This window comes from Mizuhopecten yessoensis, unplaced genomic scaffold, assembly GCF_002113885.1.
Source record: "Mizuhopecten yessoensis strain PY_sf001 unplaced genomic scaffold, ASM211388v2 scaffold4819, whole genome shotgun sequence".
Lineage (NCBI taxonomy): Eukaryota > Metazoa > Mollusca > Bivalvia > Pectinida > Pectinidae > Mizuhopecten > Mizuhopecten yessoensis.
The window spans coordinates 106,437-117,828 of record NW_018405737.1 but is presented as its reverse complement, the minus strand read 5'-3'; positions in this window follow the sequence as shown (position 1 = coordinate 117,828).

Genomic DNA, 11,392 nt, shown 5'->3' with positions numbered 1-11,392 from the left:
CCCCTAACATACAGGCCTCCCAAGGGCCCAACTCCTCCCATATACACCTGACAACACATTCTGGGAGTTTAGTGTATAACAATTAACAATGTTGCATAGACTTTGTACTTTATCCCCTAGTTCTTGAGTCAGATGTAGTATTAACTCAGAAAACCCCGTTTTAATTTCTATGAGTTTTTGATAGGTTTGTTTTCAATGATTACCAGACTATCACACAGTCATAGTTATTATCTAATTAACACAGCATTTGTCTCATGTAGAAATAAAATCTTACACATGTATCATTGCCTGTTCTATTTACAGTAATATCTGTGTAAACGTCAGCCCGTTAATATTGTAATTTGACAATTACAGCAACCTTTGGCCGAGACCAACAAATGGAGGAATACATCACAATTAATCAGAGGCACATACGTGCTTAAATAAGTGATGTTGATGGTCTGATTCGGGGTACACCTACACATAGTACGTGTCCAGTTGACAGCCTGCCAGAAAATCTCTCAGCATCACTCCTTCACTTTCCTGATTTCTACCCCCACTGGTTTCACGTAGAAATTTCACAACTTAAAATTGTGATATTCTAGCATCAATGAATGCCAGGCCTTTAATGATAAACACAGGATGTTGAATATCAGTTACCTACTGTATCAGTTGCGCAAACAGTACGTTCCTGGAACAAACACTAATCGTCACATGTTATATCCTAATTGGTATCATGTCTATATCAGTATTAATAGTTAAAAGTTCTAATTAACTCATTCACCCCTATATATTTAAAATGGACTTGCCCATTCCTAGATTTGGTAAGGTTCAAATGTGATTTTAGGGGTGAATGCGTTAACTAAGTATAAAAAAAAAAGAAACATGTCACAAATTGCAAAAATAAAACTGGTGAAACAAGAGCTATTTTCAATTTTTCAGTGCTTTCTTATAGATTGAAAACAATTTCATTTAAATAAAGGGGGTTGAAGACACAGCGTCCCTTTTAAGTTGAAAATCCAGTGCAAGTCAGATGATTACTACCATGGATACTGCTAGTACAAGGAGTCCCCACTAATAAGCTCATCTATGAATTCCAATGGAGCGTAGACCACAACACATAATCACAAGGCTAGAATGTCCCTACCCAAGCATGATTCTGTCGTGTTGTCCACGCTTCCTTGGAATTCATTCAGAATGAAAATGAAGTAAGGTACATTTTTTGTTGCGTTTTGATATGCCGACAGAGCATTTAAAGATGTTGGGTTACGTCAGTGTTATCAGTCTTGTTCGAAAGGACAGGTCGTAGATAAGGTTGAGCAAAAAAGTTAAAAGGCTTTTAGAATACCAGGCTGATTTTTCTCCTGTCCTGCTCCTGTTCTGTAATGACAATGTACAGCTATACCGATCAGGCTGATCCTGATAACAGAGGTATTTATAGTTAGCTCAGCCTAATCATTATTTTCATGTAGTTCTCGCATAGTTTGATAGAAAATGCAATTTTTCTGAATTTGAGAAAACGACAAAGATAAGAAGATTCTATGTATGGAAAGTGGTGTTTGATTCTTAAAGATACATTTGAAGTGATAATCATTTGATGCATGACAGTGCAGTGACGCTGTGCTATTTTTGGTACCACATGAATGCTTAATTTCAATGAAATTGCAAAAACAAAGCTGAAGAAGATTTTGCTGAGGAATGAGGTTCTGCCTGTGGAGCTCATATCTAAGGGAACACATATTGAATGAAGGATAAAAGTGCACAAGACATTATCACAAACGGTGAGAAATTAGGTCTCACCGTTTGGTCTTCGATTACCAGAATATATTTTGTGGCATTTTTAGTCATATCATAATTTTAAAGGATTTATATATCATTAAATATGTGTAACGACCAGAAATTCTATTAACAAAATCATGTACAAAATATTTAGTTTCTTATTTCTTTCATTTTTTAACCTCCTTCATTACCAGATGAGGGGGAAAAAATAGGGAAAAAAAACAACCTGATGGGTACTTGAGATGAATGTATCTGACATATATGTTACAATTTTCTGTTGTGAGTTATATCCCGTTATTAAAAACACTGAACACCGAACTGTTTTTTGTGATGTTGATGGGTTTCATTGGCTTACATAGTGTCCGTTGGCCTTCACTAATAGCAATGTAACTTGGTATCGGACCTACTAATAACCCGTTCTGTAAATGAAGAAATCTCTCTGAACATGATGGAAACCAAATCTACGATGGTGGTATATGTTTAATCTTCAGCGTCTTTGATATCCTAATACTGTGGCAATTTTACATGTTTTCTAGTGGAATATTAAAATGTAGTGATAGAAAAATGACACGTAAAAGATTTATATCTGGTGGAGTTAGAAAAGAGCTACCTACAGCGAGTTCTTCCATATGGCTCTCATTGGACGTTTATCAAGATTTCAGTGTTTAATTAAGATATATTACAAATTCGTTATGGCACACTCCCCATTCCTCCCTAGTGTTTTAACACAAAGCTGAGAATTGTACATCTGGTGCAGGGAGTACATTTTCACTTTTTTAATAATATCAAAGGTTTTTTCCCTGCTTTTCACATTATCTAAATTGATATTTCAAATTATTTTGAATTAATGGTATTCAAATTGATTTAAGTTTTAATTGAAATAATTACTTTAATCTTACTGATGATGAAATCCCTCGCTGTAGAACCTTTCTGATAATGTTATACAAGACAACATCATTCTAGTAACCTTATACACAAGACAACAACAGTTTCCTTTAAAATTCCAACAAAATGCTGCTCTGTTAATCTTCCATTGAAAGCAATGATAATGGAGTTCACCTCACCCATCAGATGTGTTGACGCTTAGTCTGGGGAGAAAGTGTTAATATTGTAAATAAAGTTTTGTCTATAAATACAAAAGTTGTAAGGTGAGATACCCAGCCTAATGTAGCGTTGACAAGGGGAGGGGGAGGGGAGGAGAAGTAGGGAGGGGTGAAGAAGGGCATCACTAACAGATGATATGATGGGATGGAGAAAGGAGAGTAACACTTTCAGAGGGGAGGGAGGGTGTGAAAAATTAATATAGCAATGACAGAGGATGGGGAGAGATGAACAGAGGAGGGTAATATTGACAGAGGTGAGGGAGGGATGGAGAGAGGAGGGTACTAACAGAGAGAAGGGAGGGATGGAAAGTAAATGGTATTACTGGCAGAAGGAAGGGAGGGTGGCAGGAAGGAAGGTAGTACTGACAGAGGGAAAGGAGAAGGGTAGTAATGACAGGAGGGACAGGAGGGTGGAGGGAGGAGGGTAGTACTGGCAGAGGGGAGAGAGGGATGGAGAGAAGAGAGAAATACTGACAGGGGAGGGAGGTGTAGAGAGAGGTTCGTAGCACTGATGGAGGGAAGGGAGGGTGGAGAGAGGAGGGTAGTACTGACAGGGGGGAAGGAGGAGGGTAGTAATGACAGGGGGGAAAGGAGGGGGGGGAGGGGAGGGTAGTACTGACAGAGGGGGGGGAGGGATGGAGAGAGGAGGGTAGTACTGACAGAGGGGAAGGAGGAGGGTAGTAATGACAGGGGGGAAACGAGGGTGGAGAGAGGAGGGTAGTACTGACAGAAGGGAGGGAGGGATGGAGAAAGGAGGGTAGTACTGACAGAGGGGAGGGAGGAGGGTAGTAATGACAGGGGGAAAGGAGGGTGGAGAGAGGAGGGTAGTACTGACAGAGGAGAGGGAGGAGGGTAGTACTGACAGGGGGGAAAGGAGGGTGGAGAGAGGAGGGTAGTACTGACAGAGGGGAGGGAGGGATGGAGAGAGGAGGGTAGTACTTACATAGGGGAGAGAGGAGGGTAGTAATAACAGGAGGGAAAGGAGGGTGGAGAGAGGAGGGTAGTACTGACAGAGAGGAGGGAGGGATGGAGAGAGGAGGGTAGTACTGACAGAGAGGAGGGAGGAGGGTAGTAATGACAGGGGGAAAGGAGGGTGGAGAGAGGAGGATAGTACTTACATAGGGGAGAGAGGGATCGAGAGAAGAGAGAAATACTGACAGGGGAGGGAGGGATAGAGAGAGATTGGTAGCACTGATGGAGGGAAGGGAGGAATGGAGAGAAGACGGAGGTATTGATACAGGGAAAATGAGCTTTATTTGGTAGACTGTGATAGAATAGTGAACATTTCTCTGGTAATCTTTGTGTTGAGAATATTTGTGCTTTCTGCCATATTGTAAGCTTTCGCTACTTTTCTATTGAATTATGAAATTTGAGGTAGATGTTATCATCTTTCTTTGGTGTCTTGAGCTCTCTGTGGTTGAGCATTACACTTTCCATGATAGAATCCTTTGAGCGGTACAGTAGGAAGGAGATGAGGAAGCTGGGAGGTGATTTTAACAGCTGATACTGGTGCTGACCACCAAGGTAGTGTGATAAGGTAGATGATGTAAAGTGCTGTAGACAGTGATACTGGTTATTACCTCCAATCTCACAGTCTCTATTCCTCACTCACACTCCCCTTGTAGAACATAAATCTCTTAGGGACTAAGTCTTTATATCTACTCCTATACATGATACTCTATATAATAGCTTCTGTGTTTTCTGAAGATGTCCAGTAACTTTGTACCAGTCTCATCATTGGAATCATTTCTCTGTAATACCAGTACCAATGATACCTTATACAATGTGTTTCCTCTTTAATCATAGGGAATCCACCTGGCCACTATTTGCCGTGTTTTACCAAGGTCCTTGGCCAATTGATTGTATTATGACATACCAATAGGTGTAAGAATGATCTGCCCTATCTATAAACATGTCGGCTAATTATCATTCCCAGTACACAATTATATATTCATTTCTGCAAGGGTTGGTAAAATGAAAAATGGGGAAAAGGCCAAGAAACAATAATGTGAATGAAAACGGTGAATTTCGGTGTTATTTGTTTCCTTGTCGACATCTGTGGACATCTGTCAACCACAAAAATGACTGCATCAGAGTATGGCATTAAAACTGTGATACGGTTTCATCATATTTATATCACATTTGTGTTACCATGAGTTAAGTTTTTCAGTTTCATCGGTGATCATCAGTAGCAAGGTGTTATATTTAAGCAATTTTTCAAAATTTGAATTAAAAATATGCAGTCAAATACAGCTACATACAGTCGTGTGGAGACCTCATATTAACCTTGAATCCAGCTTGATGTCGGGATGAAGGAGTACTGTGCAATATTCAGCATCAACTTAATGTCTTACTCCGTCACTGATCATAATTAGATCAAGACGTTACAGGATTTGGCTTGGACAGGAAGTCCAGCTCGGGGAAATAATTTCATTATCACTGTTAATTGGATTAAATGAATGTTTTTAGCTGGGTAGATGGGTCATTTACACTTGTCACATTAATGTTCTCAGGAAAGCTGCTGTTCATCCTTTTAACTGCTGTCAGCTGTTGTATATTATACCTTACATCAGGAACTGGTTTAGTTTTGATTCCTGGTTGTTTTCTATGTTACAGTGGACACTGATTCATTGAGTCCCTCCTCCTCCTCCTCCTCCTCCACACGGTCCAGGTAAGTCACCTTTAGTGTCAGGTCTTGTGTAATGTTATAAATAGCATTGAAATGTTACGGTACATATAGGCTCTTTAACAAGCTCCTATTACTCTTGAACAAATTCCTGTTACTCTCCAACAGGTTTTCTTTACATCAGATTTGATCAAATCAAAGAAACATTAGTTTCAGATCCTTTTTATCACATTGCATCACAATACAACCTACGTAGGCAAATTTGGTCAACACTTGGACACTGAAAAGACCTAGAGAAATATTAAGCCACCATATTTGTTTTTGCTCCGTGCTAAATTAATATGTTGTCACTAATATGTTGTTTGTGATGTCAATCAATCATGGTTGTAATAACTGATCGATGCTGTGTCATAAAGAATATTTCTGTGATTGTGTTACAGCTTCAATGTGACAAAATATAAATCAAAACATCATATGTTAATTATATGTCATGCAAAAAATATCTACAGCAAACAATGAATGCAAAATTATGTAAAATATTCTGTGAGGTTCAAGTTCAGCTCACCAGCTTGAAGGAACGTTAGTTCTACTTCAGTAGTAAAAGACGCTCATCAAAGCAAAAGAGCCATGCAGTTACTTGTTAAGCTTAATTAGAATGTGAGGGTGGAATGATTAGGCAAAAATCCTTTTCATATTTATTTGAATTTTGAAAAGCTAAGAAAGAGATAATTGTTGTTGCTTGCAGGATGTGTCTGAAGTATGCTAATTGGCAAAATAAAATGATTTCAAAATTGATTTAAAAGGCATTTTGATATTTATATGATGAGAAATATGAGAAGGTATTCAGCGATGGTTCCAGTGCAGTAACCCCTCAATTCCTATTAACGCCAGTACAGGGTCTAGGTTTAGCTGAAAGGTGCCAAGTATTACAGGGGAAATAAATAAAAACATGGCGTTGATATTAAGGTAATTATATTCATGTTACATTCTCCGAAGGCGTGAACAACTCCGACACTTTCTATAATCAACAAATGTGCGTATGATATGAAACACGCTAGAAAGATGAAAAAGGAGATGTTGAAGTATACAGAACAAAAGAGCTGGTTTTCTGACATTTTTCTGATGCTTTCAGTTACCCCAATATACCATATTAACCTCATCAGGATAAACGTAGTATCGACTCTAAGACCAGGAGGTCAACACTGTTTAGGTGAAGCACCCTCTCATGTGAAGTATAAACAAGCGGGGTTGAATCGTGATTTCCCTCCTCAATAGCTGGGAGGAGTAGGTAAACTTGGAGATAAACGATGAATTCTTAAAACAATGAATGCACATGTGGTGTATTCTGAACGCTGACAAAGCAACATTGTTCTACCAGAAAGTAGATCAAACGGTGTCTTCACCTTGAGAAAGAAAATCTGTGTAGCAATTTTCTGAGGTTAAAATTCTTTACCACTTACAAATTGAAAAGTAATTATGTGTTGATAACAAACTAAATATGACTCCACTTTTATCCTCCTTCTTTCTCCCACAATAAAAAATAGGTATAATCCAGTCTGGATAAGCTATATAAGTACCAACCAACACTTCTAACCTGGTAGTCTGTTTATGAACCACATCATATAGACAATCTCCTTTTACTTATTTCAATTTCATTATACATATCATCTTTTATTTTATCTCCAACATGTCAGTATTATTTTTGACATTGCTTTCGTTTCATCATAAAACAATAAATACAGACTGTATTATCAAATAATAGTTTATAATGAAAATTTATCACCTTAAAAAGAGTTAGCTCATAAATTAACTTTCTTAACTCATTCACCCCTGAAGTTTCATAATGAACTATTCCAACCTTTGAAATGGAAGAGTTCAAATGTGGTTTCAGGGGTGAATGAGTTAAGCTATTCACTTTCAAGTGATGTTTTTTTTTGTTTTTTTTTTAATTATACATTGTAATATATTTTCTGAAAATGATGCAAAGTTACCTTCCTTGCAGTGCTATTGTCATAAATGGGAGGCACTCACCACAATAGAGAAATATTTTTTATTTCAAATTTATGTTATTGATATAATCCAATCAGATACACTATACATGATACTATGTAGGTACAGTATCATTTTAATAAGTTTACTACTCAGAACATTTCATGACCATGTTCTTGGTCCAATCATGTGAGTTTCTGTTGTGTGCTCACCAACATGATAAATACTCAGTCCCTGTCCCATACTGTGGTCCTGTCACAATGGAAGGATATGCATGCCTTGGTCTTCCACTTGGACAAGCATCGAAAGCCACACAACCAATCATTCCCCGGGAGCGATCATGACGAGAATATGAACTTAACTTGTCTTTTGGTCGTAGCTGTATGTTATATCCTGATTTTACTATCTCCTTCTTAAAAGAGTTCGTCATGCGTATGATTTTCTCAAAGAACTTTGAGGAATGCATCATTCACAAGGAAGAACCTTGTAGAAATGGTGACGCTTTAGGTTGTTTTGTATTCATGGCCTGTACTTTGTTAAATGGACTGAAAGAGAGGTTGTATGCTTGTGTAAGGTGTTGACAAATTCTACACATATATATTCACCACACAACAACAAAATTGCATTTTATTACTCAAAAAGCCTCGAGTCGTGCTCATTTCTATTGGTGGTTATGAAATACCGTACTGCTGCAGCAGTTTTTATCCTGCTTTCATTTGGTATTAAACCACAATTCTTTTGTTCATGTAAAGGTAAAAGGGTTACAAATAGCCGACATTCCTGGTACAAGAACTGTTTTGTTCAGTTTGTTTAAATACTTTTGACATATACTTTTGTTGCTCATTCCAATCGATATTTGATCAGGAAAATATTTTGAAGTATAAAGTATTTATGTTCTTTTTTACATCATGGCAACTGATTATCAATTTGAAAAAGAATTGTTTTAATTTCATGAATTTTTCACTTGAGAATTTTTCAATTTCATATTTTTTTTCGCCTGAGAATTGTTCTTATTCATAAAATCTTCGCCTTAGAATTGCTTTAATTTCATGAAGTTTTCACATATTGGAGGTATGAATTTAACTGTATAGACTCAACAGGTGTCTGGAATGAGGAAGTATATGGGGCTGTTACTTAAAGAATTAGGCCCTCCACGGGACCAATATTTCCAAATTGTCCTCCAACCAAGGTGCAGAGTCTGCCACTGAAGCTGNGGGGGGGGTAAGCAGGCACCAGTACCCTCATAGTGGACTCTGTGTTATAGGATGCCAGGTATATTGTTTGGAATGCTTTTGTTAAAACTCGACAGTTGACGTAACTTATAATTCTGTTGTGCAAAAATTGCTCCAGTGACATTTTATAGTTTTAAATCTCTACAGATGATCTGAAGGGAAATATGAATTATTTATTAAACATTTAAAATGCTGTTGTGTGATTGTATCCAATTTCACTCAAAACTGGTAATTCTGAAGGCAACATCTACCACGTCTCCTCACAAGATGGGGCGTGTAAGGTACCCCCATATCCACCTGTTCTTGTATAGTTCTAAATACATTAACTATATATGTTTTCGACCTATCTACCTTTCAATATCTTTTTCATGTTTACAGTACAAAATATTACATGAATATAATTTTGAAATGATGACATATTTAGAAAAAAATGATATTCTTTCTCATGATGTCATGGGACAGAATATGATATTGTGTGATGAAATTGGATATTAAACTCATAAATGTACGGATGAATAATGTATGAATATCACGATGGCTACCCCATCTTTCCTTCTGTCTAACAAAGTTTCAAATTTGCACTTGGTGAACCCACTTCATGACAACCCTGTTTCAGATAATGGTAAACGGTTTAAGACTTAGGCATGCATGAAAGAATTTGAGTTATTGTTCTTTTTACATTTTGACTTTTTCATTACAAATCTAAAATCATAAATTTCAGATGGTTTCGGATTAAGTCTCTTGGAGATGACTGACACAAAGTATCTGTTGTAGGTAGCTGTATCAGTGTTTGGCAGTGATTTCAATAAGCTACAAAGGGTAGAAATTATGGTTGCCATATTTATTGTGGAGAAGTAATTAAAACTTTACAAAAAGATGTTATTTAAACTTTAATCTAGATGTCTTAAGATATTATAATAATACTGATTATAAAAAACAATTGCTGAGTTTCCCCAAAGTGAATGGCCCAGGACTAATGCAAACTGGTCCTAAGGCAAGTTAACACTATAAATAAGGCCCCCACCAGAAACATGGGTGCTGGAAAAATAATCTTTTTGAAAATTGACATACTGTGTGTAGTAGTGATACATGATTATATTTCAAGGTCAAGGTCACTTACTAAAAAACCACATGGGGGTATGGTCCGGCCTCTCCAATAGCTGAGTGTGTCAGTGGTCTGGGGCGTAGAAACCAGGTGGAGGGTGTCTTTTCTTATAACAGAATTGTATGTTTAAAAGAGGTTTGCTCAATGCAAGTGTAAGTATATAAGGTGGTCAGGTTAAAAAGATTAACAGGGACTGTACACTAAAGTATTGATAAAGTCTATATCTCATACACAACTCACGTAAAGAGCAATATAGCAGCCAACCATGCCTGGAATTGAAGATTTGTGTCCTTCATTGAGAAAGAATTGTCTTTCACCTGTTTATATCAGTAACAAGGTCACAAAGGTCACGAAGATCACAGAGGTCATGGTCATGAATCCCACACTTCATTCCCTACAGTGATATACTTACGTGTTTTCCAGTGACAGCAGAAACAATGGAAATTGTAACAGACGGAACACATAAATATGCAAATTTTCACGTAAAGTTAAAGTTTTATGGGGTAATTGAGACATCTGCTTTTAGAATCGGCCAGACATTTCATTATAGGAGACATTACGTTAGATTGTGAAAATGGATTCAATGGATTTTTTGGCTCCACCATTGAAAAATTTAATTTAGATTATGGCAGACCCCTTGGCTAGTTGATATGCTATTTTTTAAGACAACGCTATCAACAATATCAGCGTAGACATTGATTGCCTAATCACAGATATACCAAACACGGTAAAGGTCAACAAACAGTGAGGGATGCATATTTCAAAGTTTTGTAATCAAAATTCTGTAAGACAAATTCAAATCTTTTATCTATGTGGCATCTGAAATACTAAACACTCTCCCAATGGAGAAATGCATGAGGAAGATATTAAGTTTGTATTTATTCATGATTGCCCTGTGGTTGTATTAGAAATATTTAAAAAAATCCTTTATTTAAGCTATCAAAATTGAAGAATTTTACTACAGACCTGTTGTGATGATAGTTGATGATGAGGAATACTTGTGTTGTAGTTAACGGTGAAGTAGGTGGTATCATGTGGTATCGTCTCCCCGAGGGAATCTGTCTCCTTGAATACACTACCTGATCTACACCAACAACAATTTCAATTACCATATTAATGGATGCAAAGATCCCAATCTAATAATTTTAAATTCTGCCTGTAACATAGATAATAGTGAAAACAAGTGTTGTATTGTGGGGAGGGTTTGACTCACCCAGTCTTTGTCTTCACCCGTCGTCGCGATCACTGATGCAACAGTGATAAATTCTGTTTTTTAGACAGATTTCTTCATTCAGGAATTGCTTTCCCACAACTTTTGGTATTATTTCATCAAGTTTTCCTTTTTCTTGTTTTTTTTCTTCAAAGGTGCTTTTTTTTTGCAAATTGATTTACGTGTATTACATGTAATAAAAATAAGGAGAGCTCTGAAGATAAAAACAGAAAATGGTTCCGTGAATTTTTGACATTTTAAATTTTATTATCAAAAACATAAAACACACATGATTTGGAATGGAGGTACTTGACTTTGTGTAACATTAAACAGCGCTGTTAAGTGGTAACGTTTGCTTAGGTTTATAGA